The 14108-nt window shown below is 41.4% G+C and overlaps 2 pseudogenes; both read left to right on the plus strand.

Moving 5' to 3' along the window:
• The first annotated feature begins 1615 nt into the window (after positions 1–1615).
• On the plus strand, positions 1616–7406 carry LOC116696692 (protocadherin gamma-A5-like; annotated as a pseudogene).
• Positions 7407–8040: 634 nt separating this feature from the next.
• On the plus strand, positions 8041–10246 carry LOC116697317 (protocadherin gamma-A7-like; annotated as a pseudogene).
• Positions 10247–14108: the final 3862 nt, after the last annotated feature.

Here is a 14108-nt window from a genome sequence, read left to right on the forward strand (position 1 = left end):
GGCAGCACTCGCGTTCAGCTACAGTCATTGTTAACGTGGCGGTGGCGGACAGCTTCCCTGAAGTGCGTCTGAGTTCACTGACTTTACACACGACAAGGGTACAAGACAACCTGACTTTTTACTTAGTGTTGTGGCTTGGCTGTAGTTTCCTTCCTCTTCATCACGTGTTTAGTGGTATTATATCAGTGAAAATCTACAGATGGAGACAGTCTCGCATCCTGTATCATCCAATCTGCCTGTGATTCCATATATCCACCCCGTTACTCAGACACTTTGGGGACAGGGACTCTCAACAGTGTACAATTACGAGGTGTGCAGGACGATGACTCCAGAAAGAGTGACTGTAAGTTCGGCAGAGCTGGTAGTCAGAACGTGCTCGTTAACAGAGGAGTCCTCCAGTATGTAAGAAACACGGGCATTCTGGTTCCAGTCAGCATCTCTAGCTTTCACGGTGAATATAGCGAGGCCTGGTGTGTTGTTTTCTACAATGTAGGCCTCATATGAGCTCTCCGACCTTTTGGGGACAGGGACCTCTCCAACAACGTGTACAATTACGAGGTGTGCAGGACGACTGACTCCAGAAAGAGTGACTGTAGTTCGGCGAGCTGGTAGTCAAACGTGCTGATAATGGACCCCAGTTCTACAGGGACGTGCAGGCGGATACAGAGTGAAAAGAGCATCCTGGATGAACCAGACTTCCTCTAGAGGTTAGACTACTTATAAATACCGTTTCAGTGTATTTTAATGCTTTAAACTGTATTTCGTGTTACACACTGTTTGTTTAGTAAGGTGATTGGCAATTGTGAGGGACAGTTTTGCATTAAGGGACAGAATTGTATGCCTACCACAAGAAACTTGGTTTTTTTCAAACCATTTGGCGATGCAGTGGATACAGATGTGAAAAGAGCATCCTGGATGCAGATGAAGCCTATTGCCCCTCTTTGATTAGAAATGTCCGCCTTTGCTTATGTTAAATTTACACGTTTAAATTGTCCTATCTCTGACAACAATTGTCAGCACCTTGGACAGAGGCAATAGTATTTCCCAACTTTCTTTCTCTCTCTGATGTTGTCATATGTTGTAATAATGTGTTTTTTAGTTGTGTAATTTTCAGTATCTGCCATTTATGTGAGGGCGGCGTGAACACACTCTTTTTGATGACTAATTTTTAAGTTGTACAACACCATGTTGCATATAATGCATATCCAAACTATTTCAGCTGATATTAGGTTTGATGTTCTTGCAATTTTCACTTTTTGAACTCCACGGGCCGCTGTTGTTGTAAGGTGTTGCAGCTGGTGGACCGATTTGATGCAGATCCTCCCATATCACGTCGTTATTTTAGAGAAAAAGGGTGAAAGCATTTTTCACTGACATGTCATCCTTACGGACAGGCTGAGCCGGATCGACGCGTTCAAAATTTGTGGATTTACCTAATATTCCTTTGTCAATGAATTTTCACATGGAGATTTTGTATTGTGAAACCGAGTGTAATTTTTTTTTTGTGTGCAAACAACGCATATGAAAAGAACAATGGCACGGCAAGTACTGCTTTTCATCTCATTTTCTCTCTTGGATCCGTTCTCGGTCAAGTCAGCTATTCTATTCCAGAGAAATGGCAAAGGGCTCTGTAGTGGGAAACATAGCACGGGATTTAGGATTGGATTTGAAAAGACTAAAGTCAGTAAAGCCCGTAATATTTACGGGCGACAGTGCAGAATCCATTGAGCTGAATAGAGAACGGGGAGTCCTCCTAGTGAAAAGAGAGAACCGACAGAGAGTCGCTCTGCGACAGACGCGGCCTGTGCTTTACATTTGCAGATTATTCTAGAAAATCAATGGAGCTTTTTCCAATAACAGTAGAGATTACCGACATCAACGACAACAGTCCCAGTTTTAAAAAGACGAGAAACGTTTTGAAATTAGCGAATCAGCAGTCCTGGATCTAAATTTGTGTTAGAAAGGGCAGTTGATGCAGAATTGCGTAAATGGCCTGAAAATATAGCTTGAAACCTACAGATATTTTATGCTGAAAATACAAACTCATGCAGATGTAATAAAAAAGGTCGAAATGGTCTTACACAAGCACGTTAGATCGAGGAAAGAGGAGCAAATATCGCTGTTGTTAACAGCTGTAGATGGAGGAGATCCTCAGATTGTCGGTACAGTAAGATTTATTTGACTGGCTCGATGAAACGACAATGCTCCTTTTTTCATGCAGTCGGTTTACAAGGCAGCCATCGCCGAAAATTCAGAAAGGAAACAACTGTGACAACAGTGAGTGCTTCGGATGCAGATAAAGGAACAAGGGGAAGTTTCTTATTCAGTGTCGACCACCATGGATAGTGTATCTATATATTTACAATAATGAAAACGGTGAAGTAATATAGTTGGTGAAGTTGACTTTGAAAAAGCCAAGTATACCAAATTGATATCGAAGCGCAAGACAGTGTGGTCTTTCTGATTCCAGTAAAATTATTGTTGATGTTATGATATTAATGAATATAATCCCGTGATCAGTATACTTTCCAAATCTGACTCAATCCCAGAAGACTCCTCCCAAAATACAGTTATAGTTATGTTTAGTGTTCTTGACCCAGATTCAGTACAATGGTCAAGTGAACTGCAGAATAAATGGCAACATACCATTTTACTATTACCACATCTTCTAAGATTTCTATAGTTTAGTGACAGACAGTGAATTGGCAGAGAGAGATCATCTGAGTATAACATAACTGTGACTGTTCTGATGAGGGTGCCCTCCCTCTCCAGCACGTCACTCTCACCTTACAGATTTCTGATGTGAATGATACGCGCCTGTCTTTGGAGGAGCTCATATGAGCCTACATTGTAGAAACACACACCAGCCTCTCTATATTCACTAAAAGCCAGACGCTTACTGAACCAGAATGCCGTGTTTCTTACATATGGAGGACTCCTCTTGTTACGAGTGCCAGTCTCCTCATATGTGTCCGTATGCTGATATGGGAGTCATCCATCGTGCGCTCTTTGACTACGAGCAGATCAAAGACTTCCCACTTCCGCGTCAAACAGGATGAGGCTCCCTCCACTCAGTAGCAATGTACTTGAAAATACTGATCCAGGACCAGAACGATAACCCTCCTCAAGTTCTGTACCCGTCCAGACTGGTGGCTCTCTGGTGGCTTAAATGTTCCTCGTTCAGCAGATGTGGGCTATCTGTTCACTAAAGTGGTGGCTGTTGATGTGGACTCTGGACGAATCTGGGCTCTCCTATAAACTGCGAAAGCCCAACAGGGCGCTGTTTGAAGTGGGCTTACAGATGGAGAAATAAGACTATCCGCCAAGTCCACTGATAAAGATGCTGTGAAACAAAGACTGACTGTTTATAGTTGAGGAACGGCAGCCCTCTCGTTCGCTCAGTCATTGTTAACGTGGCGGTGGCGGACAGCTTCCCTGAAGTGCTGTCTAGTTCACTGACTTTACACACGACAGGTACAATGACACCTGACTTTTTACTTAGTGTTGGCTTTGGTGTGAGTTTCCTTCCTCTTCATCACGTGTTAGTGGTGATTATATCAGTGAAAATCTACAGATGGAGACAGTCTCGCATCCTGTATCACTCAATCTCCCTGTGATTCCATATTATCCACCACGTACTCAACACTTGGGGACGGGACTCCTCCAACACGTGTACAATTACGAGGTGTGCAGGACACGACTCCCGAAAGAGTGACTGTAATTCGGCAAGCTGTTAGTCGAACGTGCTGATAATGGACCCCAGTTCTACAGGGACGATGCAGCGGATCAGAGTGAAAAGACATCCTGATGAACCATGACCTCTCCTCTAGAGGTCAGTTCAATTATGTAGTTTCTTCTCCATGACTCTTTTCTCTTTAGTGTTTAGTTGCAGTGCTAGTGAATTGTTTAACGCTGTTTCAGCATTTTCAGAACATGAACATAATCCTCACCTACTGTCATGCACTTTACATACATTGATGACTGTTATATATTTTACACGCACACCGCTTTAACTTACCTGCACTGTGCGCAAAGCAGACTGATATCTTCCTTAGAGGTCAAACTGCTTTCACCCTATTTTCCTACAGATTATTTAAAATGTTTTCTATTGATCCTTTCCATAGCATATATGCTTTGAGTCAGTAATTTGCTTTGGCGTGAGACTTTGTGTCAGTATTTGGTCTAAGTGAATTCCCTGTGTCTCTTGTTTTGAAATATTTTAATTGTTATATTTTTCTAGATTGAGCATCAGTTTTTACCGGTGCTTAAAGCTTTTCGCAATAAACATAAATATTTTTTTTGCAAACTTTATGACACTAATTTTGTGTCAATTATTATTATTTGGTCTGCATGAAATGGCTTTGATTGCCACTAATGTTGGCCATTTGGTAAGACTGTTCCTTATTTTTAGGACTCGGACAGCGACTTTTCTAGTCTCTTCTGGTGTTCTTCATGCCCTCTTTTCAGGCCACCAGTTTATTTTAGTATTTTTTTTCTACTTTTAGTCAGATTTGGTTAATGATTTTATAGGCATCTTATGGCTGAAGTTTCAAACAAAAGTATAAATATAACCATGAACTGTTCAAAGTGGCGACTCGCGGTTTGGCAGGTGATCATATTCCTGTACGGCTTTTATGACTTTATTTCAAGTTACCTTTCTTATCAGTACGTCTGCTGGACTGAATAATTCATGTTGATATTTCTGCAGTTTTTTATTATGGGCTCTTAGGGCCGCTGTTGACCAGAGTGTGCGTGGCTGAGGGTAGGGCTGTAACAGCACCTCCTATTTAACATCCCCATAATGAGAAGAACACGCACGGGAAAGAACGACTTTCTGATATGTAGAATATTTTGATTAAGACACGACGACCTCCGACACTACTTTTTCTGTTTGGATTATACACTGCGAGATTGATGTTTGGTACTGGGATTGATTTCAGTTTTTAGGGATATATAATCGGATGTTCACGTTTTATAGAAAATACTCGGATGGAACAATGAAAGGACAGCGCTGTTGTTCATCGGGTCCCTTTTGCTCGGCTCGGTAATGGGGCAGGCCGTATACACATACCGGAAGAATGGCGAAAGGTTCTTTAGTCGGTAATTAGCACAAGATTTAGGTTTAATACCAAACGTTTTGCCTTCTGCGCAAAGCTCGACTCTATACCCGAGACAACGATGAGTACACGAGCTGAACGAGAGAGGGGAGTCCTTCTTGTTAAAGAGAGAAGTCGACGAGAGGTACTCTGCGAGCAGACGACGCCTTGTGCTTTACACTTCAGATTATTTTGGAGAATCCTATGGATTTTACAGTGTCACAGTCGGGATCACAGATATCAACGATAATGCCCAACATTTGAAGAACGAAATCAAATTCAAATAAGTGAGTCAGCGATAACCGTGGCAAATTGTGCTGGAAAGGGCGGTAGATCTTGATTTGGAATTAATGTGTTCATAGTTACGAATTAGGCCAACCGATATTTTGCTCTAAAACTGCAGAATACGCTGATGGAATAAAACGTTGGATGGTGCTTAAGACCCTTTAGACAGAGAGGAACAAGAGCAGATATCTCTTGTGTTAACGGCTGTAGATGGAGGAGAGCCGCAGATGTCAGGAACAATGCTGATTGTCATTACAGTTTTAGACGCTAACGATAACGCCCCCGTTTTTTACACAGCCAACATACAAGGCCACAGTTACTGAAATTCACCTAAGGCACAATTGTTGCCACTGTAACAGCCTCCGATGCAGATCGGTGTTCCAACGGTAAATAAACTTATTCAATCACAAATACGTTAGAAATGTCAGGAAAGTATTAAATAAACAGGAAACTGGTGAGGTTTACTTTAATTGGAAATATTGACTTGAAGACTCGCAACATTTTTGAAATAAATGTGCTGTGCTATGACGATGGAGGACTCACAGACTCTTGTAAATTGATTGTTGATTTACAGATGTAACGACAACAAGCCTGAAATAAACAATGTCGAAGTCAAATGTGATATCAGAGGATGCCAACTCAATACTGTTGTTACAATGAAATATTGAGGATAAGGACTCAGGAGAAAAGCGAAAAGTGCTTTTTTTATTAACGAAATCCCCATTTATTTTAAAAATCACAACCATAATTCATAGTTTAATGACAGACAGTGATTTGACAGAGAGAGACATCTGAGTATAATATAACTGTGACCTGCTCTGATGAGGAGTGCCTCCCTCTCCAGCAGCGTCACTCTCCCTTACAGATCTCTGATGTGAATGTAACGCCCTGTCTTTGGGGGACAGGAGCTCAATGAGGCCTACATTGGTAGAAACAACACACAGGCCCTCTCTTATTCACATGAAAGCCAGAGACGCTGACTGGAACCAGAAATGCCCGTGTTTCTTACATACTGAGAGCTCCTCTGTTAACGGAGTGCCAGTCTCCTCATATGGGTCCGTTAGTGCTGATAGTGGAGTCACCATGCGTGCGCTCTTTTGACTAAGCAGATCAAAGACTTCCACTTTCCGCGTAAGCGCAGGAGGAGGCTCTCCCCACTCAGTAAATGTGACTGTAAAAATACTGATCCAGGACCAAACGATAACCCTCCTCAGGTTCTGTACCCAGTCCAGACGGTGGCCTCTCTGGTGGCTGAAATGGTTCCTCGTTCAGCAGATGTGGGCTATCTGTCACTAAATTGGTGGCTGTTGATGTGGACTCTGGACAAATGCCTGGCTCTCCATAAACTGCAGAAAGCCACGACAGGGCGCTGTTTGAAGTGGGCTTACAGAATGGAGAAATAAGAACTATCCCCAAGTCACTGATAAAGATGCTGTGAACAAAGACTGACTGTTATAGTGGAGGACAACGGGCAGCCCTCTCGTTCAGCTACAGTCATTGTTAACGTGCGGTGGCGGACAGCTTCCCTGAAGTGCTGTCTGAGTTCACTGACTTTAACACGACAAGGAGTACAATGACAACCTGACTTTTTACTTAGTGTGGCTTTGGCTGTAGTTTCCTTCCTCTTCATCACGTGTTTAGTGGTTATTATATCAGTGAAAATCTACAGATGGGACAGTCCTCGCATCCTGTATCACTCCAATCTCCCTGTGATTCCATATTATCCACCACGTTACTCAGACACTTTGGGGACAGGGACTCTCCAACACGTGTACAATTACGAGGTGTGCAGGACGACTGACTCCAGAAAGAGTGACTGTAAGTTCGGCAGAGCTGGTAGTCAGAACGTGCTGATAATGGACCCCAGTTCTACAGGGACGATGCAGCGGATACAGAGTGAAAAGAACATCCTGGATGAACCAGACTCTCCTCTAGAGGTTAGAAAACTGTAACAAACACAATGTTTCATTTTTATACAAATCTATAACCATTGTATTGGTGCATTCATTCCATAAGGACGTTTCCTGCAGTGGCAATCCGACAAACAGCATTTATTAATGCCTAATGAGTTTATGTTGATGCGTCACTGTTCACGTTCATCACAATGGACAGCGACACTTAGAGCTGCTGACAGCAGTGCATGTACCCTGTGTTGTGTTTCTATGTGTTGTCCTGTATTCTTACCTTTTAAATATCTGCTATGATTTCGAAAACCTGTGCACATTCAATACTTACCTAATCACTTACACAATAGTATCAACCATATGTTTGGTAATATCAGTTAGATATTTGAAATAACTGGCCAGCTTTTCCTAGTTTTTTAGTTTTGCTGTATTGCCAGAAACTGCACTATTTGTCTTTTATATCATTGTTGTAGTTGTGTAATTTCAACTCAAGGTCGCTGTTGGCAAGCGCGTTGCTGTTTAACCTAGATGCTATTTTTTTCTGTCTGTCCTCCCCTTCGTGTAAATACGGTGGATATATTCGGAGAAAAACAGAACACAGTCCCGCCTCATGAGGAGCCTGAAGGAATTATTGAACGGGAAATTTTTGTTTATTCCTATAGTCTTGAAGTGTGGACTTTTTTGGTATCTACTTTTCACTGGCTGCATTGGGATGTTTGGTTTAATGGTGCAGGACACGAACCTCAGAACGAACAATGGACGGCAGTACTGTTGTTTCTCCTCGGTTGCTATGTCTTAGCGACGTGCTCTGCAGGTCAGCTATTCTATCCCGAAGAAATGGCAAAGGCCTGTCGTTGGTACATAGGGCATGATTTAGTTTAGATCTTAAAGGTTGAAATCAGGCAAAAGCTCGTGTCTACACAGGAGGCAGCGTAAATACTCGGGCTGAATAAAGAAAGGGAGTCCTCCTATCCAAGAGAGGATGACAGAGAGGCTTTATGTGGGGGTACTTCGCCTTGTGCTTTATCATTTCCAGTTAATTCTAGAAACCCAATGGAACTGTTTCGTGTAACAGTGAGATCACCGACATTAACGATAATACCCTATTTTTACTATCAGAAAAACGCTTTTGAATCCCGAGTCCGCTGTGTTGGATCAAATTTGTATTAGAGAAGGCATTGATTCTGCTTGGGATAATTGGATTACAGCATACTCACTTAGTCCCACTGATAACGTTAATATTAAACCCGGAAATCAGGCAGCGGAAGTAAAAGGTAGAGATGGTTCTACAGAAGCCTCTAGATCGAGAAAAGCAAGACCACATCTCACTGTGTTAACTGCTGTAACGAGGGGAGCGCAGTATGTCAGGGACAATGCAGATATTTGTCATGTATTAGATGTGATGCAACGCGCCTACATTTGCTAACCGCTGTATATCCAAAATACTAGAACATTCTCCCAAAGCACCACGTAACGACTGTAACTGCATCTGATAAGAACATCGGCTCTAACGGAGAAGTATCATATCTGATATCCCACCACGAACGTCTTTTATCTGAACTATTAAAATTAATACGAAAACTGGAGACATTTTCCTAATCGTGGAAATATGATTATGAAACGCAAAATGTTGAAATGGACTTGAAGTTGTAGACAGCGGAGGACTCTCTGATTCCACTAAGTATAGTTGATGTTATTGATATAAATGTACATAATCCTCACATCAACATTTTCAATCAGAGTCCATATTAGAGGATTCACCTCCCAACACTGTTATAGCTATGTTAAGTGGAATGATCCAGATTCAGATAATAGTGGACAGTGTAGAGTGTAACAAAAATAGCATTTCCCTTCAAATCAAACATTCATTAAATGGATTTTTACTTTAGTTACAGAGGTCCCTTTAGACAGAGAGATCGCTTCTCAATACAATATAACTATCACCTGCTCTGATGAGGGTGCCCTCCCTCTCCAGCACGTCACTCTCACCTTACAGATCTCTGATGTAAATGATAACGCGCCTGTCTTTGAGAGGAGCTCATATGAGGCCTACATTGTAGAAAACAACACACCAGGCCTCTCTATATTCACAGTGAAAGCCAGAGACGCTGACTGGAACCAGAATGCCCGTGTTTCTTACATACTGGAGGACTCCTCTGTTAACGGAGTGCCAGTCTCCTCATATGTGTCCGTTAGTGCTGATAGTGGAGTCATCCATGCAGTGCGCTCTTTTGACTACGAGCAGATCAAAGACTTCCACTTCCGCGTCAAAGCGCAGGATGGAGGCTCTCCTCCACTCAGTAGCAATGTGACTGTGAAAATACTGATCCAGGACCAGAACGACAACCCTCCTCAGGTTCTGTACCCAGTCCAGACTGGTGGCTCTCTGGTGGCTGAAATGGTTCCTCGTTCAGCAGATGTGGGCTATCTGGTCACTAAAGTGGTGGCTGTTGATGTGGACTCTGGACAGAATGCCTGGCTCTCCTATAAACTGCAGAAAGCCACAGACAGGGCGCTGTTTGAAGTGGGCTTACAGAATGGAGAAATAAGAACTATCCGCCAAGTCACTGATAAAGATGCTGTGAAACAAAGACTGACTGTTATAGTGGAGGACAACGGGCAGCCCTCTCGTTCAGCTACAGTCATTGTTAACGTGGCGGTGGCGGACAGCTTCCCTGAAGTGCTGTCTGAGTTCACTGACTTTACACACGACAAGGAGTACAATGACAACCGACTTTTTACTTAGTGTTGGCTTTGGCTGTATTTTCCTTCCTCTTCATCACGTGTTTATTGGTTTTATATCAGTGAAAATCTACAGATGGAGACAGTCTCGCATCCTGTCACTCCAATCTGCCTGTGATTCCTATTATCCACCACGTTACTCAGACACTTTGGGGACAGGGACTCTCCAACACGTGTACAATACACGAGGTGTGCAGGACGACTGACTCCAGAAGATGACTGTAGTTCGGCAGAGCTGGTAGTCAGAACGTGCTGATAATGGACCCCAGTTCTCCAGGGACGATGCAGCGGATACAGAGTGAGAAACATCCTGGATGAACCAACTCTCCTCTAGAGGTCATCTCATAGAATTACAAATGTTTTTTTTTTTTATTACAGCTCTAATGGTAACACTTTTTCTTTCAATCCATTATGTCTTTTACTAAACGTGGAACTCTTGGTAAGATCAGCATCATAATTGTTGCACCTATGCTCTCTTCTTTAGCCAATTTTTAATACCTTCAGTTTATTATTTTTTATACTAGGACCTATATATCCTCTACTTCAGCTCCGTTGAATTTATTAAATCTTTACATTGTTGTCATTATGAAAAATTCAACAAATGTACAGAAGCCCACATAGAATGAGCTATGGATTTCCAGGCGACACACTTGGAAGTCAGTTTAGGATTTAATCCTGACCTTTTCTGTAGCAATTTTTTATTTTAGCTTTTATAGCTCTGCAATAGGTGCACTATTGATTTATGAGTTGAACGCGCTGTGTTAAGGCACTTTTTAGTTGATTTGCACTCAACACCCACCTGTGTTTAAGATGCTGGAATCACCAAAAGTGACACAGTGTGTTATTTTTTACTGCTTGTTTCCTTTTGTCAACCTATGAGACACAATTGATAATAAACTCTTTTGTATTGTGCACGATTTATCACCTATTTTCACCCTTGCAAATTTTAACAGCATATTTTTTATGAGGCAAATGTGACTGTGTTTATTAATCTGAAATCCCTTTTCTGTTTAAAAAGAATGATAGTTATTTGCAAAATTGCAGTATTTCGTTGCCTTTATAACTGCAACATTCTCACATTTTTGTCAGTAAAACCACATGTCATTGCCTATTGGTTAATATTATTGTGCTTTCGCACCAGGGTCATGGACAGCATTGTAGAGCGGGAGAACCGCACAAGATACACCAGTGTAACATTCACAGCAGTTAATACCCACATTAATCCAAAATACATATTTACAATGTCCCTTTCCAGAAGACGTTTTTCCACCCCAATTGTGAATGCACATTGTTAGTGTTTTATTTACAGTGTTGTAATTTGTATATCTTTAGATCCGATGGCATACAGGAAACCTCTGTTTTGTTGCTAAAGATGTGATGACAGTGTCTTCAACTGATGTTGGCATTCTACAGAGTCAGTCAGTGATGTCAAAGCAGTCAGTGTGTTTGTTTCCCTACTTCATTATTCTTGTCTTTTATGTATATGTCTATGTTAGTCTTGTCTTCTTTGACGGCTTTTCAGTATTTTACTGGGTAAATTATCAAAACAGCAACCGTTAGATAATGTGAAACACATTGACTAGGAAGTGTTAAAGTTAACCAGCCCAGATATTGGTAGATTTACTGACTGTCCTAGGGGTGTTTACTGAATATGTGTACAATGACTCTCGCTGTCTTCTTTTTAAGATTGAAAACACGTACTAGCATAATTTTGAACTGGCTGTACTTTTTGGTATATGTAATAGCTGGCAACACATTGCCTTCCTCATTTGCTTTGCATGCAGTCTGCATTATCCATCACTTGTTGACCACCTATTTGTCATCAGCAATGATAAACCCACAGCATACATTCATAATTATCTTGTTGTGATCTGCTCCGATGACAGTCCAGCTGTCCTTCTGTATCTACTATGTCTGGGTGAAGCAGAATAAGTAGCTTTCATCTGAGTTCCTGCTCACACTTCCAAATTCCTGTGTTTCAGACTGACAGAGCTGTGGGAAATAACAAACTAGTTTAAAATGTATACTGTCAGCCACTTTCATTACCGTTCACCTATGTATTGAGAGTACATTGAAATAGCCAGTAAGCAATTGGAGTTTTAGTTTAAATTGCAGGTGCCATAGCTGGATGTCATTATGTAAAAAGAGTAATATTCCCATTGGTGTGAGGAATGACCTTATGCTCTACCTGCTTTGCAATGACAAGTATAGGCGAATTTAATTTAATGTTAATTTAGTATGTATTTAGTTGATTACATTTTAGGATTTAAATGTCTCTTAACAACTCCACAACCAATGTATTTTTTCTATGACATTCTTATTTGAAGAACCTACCATAACAACTGCAAAACTAAACTCCCAATTAATGTTTCTACATAATATCTATAAATTGAGCAGTTATATTTTGATTCCAAAAGTGAGGCGTTTACATGATTAATTTTGTAATCATAGACGTATTTATGTAATACTGACACCCTCTACTGCATTCTGCAGTGCAAGTGTTTGGACCTCAGTGCCGCTGTTGACCAATGTAAGCCTACCTCCATCATTTGTTACATTAAACAGAAAGAGACCAACCCATACTGCACACAGGCTTCGTTGCAGATACTGGAAAATTTTCGCGCTGCGATTTATTTATTTTTGGATTCAAGAAGCACGAAGATGTCATCTTCATCTGGAACACTTTGTATAGGAGAATCATAACGCTTTGGAATATTTTTTACATCACAGTATTTGTCGAATTTTGCCGATCTAAAATGTTGGGCAGAACATGAGAACGCAAGTCTGTTGTTCATTTCGATTTTTACGCTAAACTCTGTGTTTGGGAGGTTACCTACTCCATTCCTGAGGAAATGGCAAAGGGCTCTCTAGTTGGTAACATAGCCAGGATTTAGGGCTAGACGTGAAAAGATTGAAGTCCGTAAAGCTCGCATATATACAGAGACAATGCAGAATACATCGAGCTGAATAAAGACAGAGGAGCCCTGCTTGTGAAAGAGAGATCGCCGAGAACGCGCTCTGTCAGACAACACCATGCGCTTTACATCTTCAAATTACGCTGAGACCCATTGATTCTTTACAGTTACAGTCGAATTAATGACATTAATGATAATGCACCCGCTTCAAAAAGGATGAGATGAATATTTAGGTATTAGTGATCGGCTGTGATTGGAGCAAAATTTGTGCTGGAAAGAGCACTGGATCTTGATGTCGTGTGTGAACGGATTGCAGGTTTATCGCTAAAACCTACACGCAACTTTAATCTAAATTCCAAAATCAGCAAGATGGAGTAAGAAGGTGGAGATGGTTTTGCAAAACATTTAGACAGAGAGGCACAAGATCACCTCTTTTTAACTCTTCACTGCTGTTGATGGTGGTGATCCTCACTTTCGGGAACATGCAAGTAGAAATTTCCGTGCTAGAACGCTAATGACAATGCCCCAGTATTTTACACAGGAAGTATAAAAGTTACTATAATGGGACTGCTACGAAGGACCCAATTTTGAGTACCGTTAGTGCTGTAGATGCAGACCAAGGGTCAAATGGAAAAGTATCATACCCATAACAAACACTGTTGGATGATGTCCCTGTTATGTTTCAAATCGACGAAGAAAATGGCGTGGTATTTTATCTGGAAAACGCTGGATTATGAAAAGGCTCAGCACTATGAAATACACTACAACTAGTGATATGGAGGACTACACAGATTCGTGTAAGATTATTTGTTGAGTTGACAGATACGAACGATATCACCCGTCTATTATGTTATGTCTAAAAAAATTCAATATCAGAAAATCTCGGCCAGAACGGTTGTAACTATATTTAATGTGCAAGACCCTGACTCCGGAGAAAATGGTAACGTTGCATGTAAGATCGAAGAAACATGCCATTTCTGCATGAAACCACCTCGAAAAAATTCTTCATCCCTTGTAACCGACAGTGAATTAGACAGGGAGACAGCATCTGAGTATAATATAAACTGTGACCTGCTCTGATGAGGGAGTGCCCTCCCTCTCCAGCAGCGTCACTCTCACCTTACAGATCTCTGATGTGAATGATAACCGCCTGTCTTTGAGAGGAT

Source organism: Etheostoma spectabile, chromosome 10 (assembly GCF_008692095.1).
Source record: "Etheostoma spectabile isolate EspeVRDwgs_2016 chromosome 10, UIUC_Espe_1.0, whole genome shotgun sequence".
NCBI classification, from domain to species: domain Eukaryota; kingdom Metazoa; phylum Chordata; class Actinopteri; order Perciformes; family Percidae; genus Etheostoma; species Etheostoma spectabile.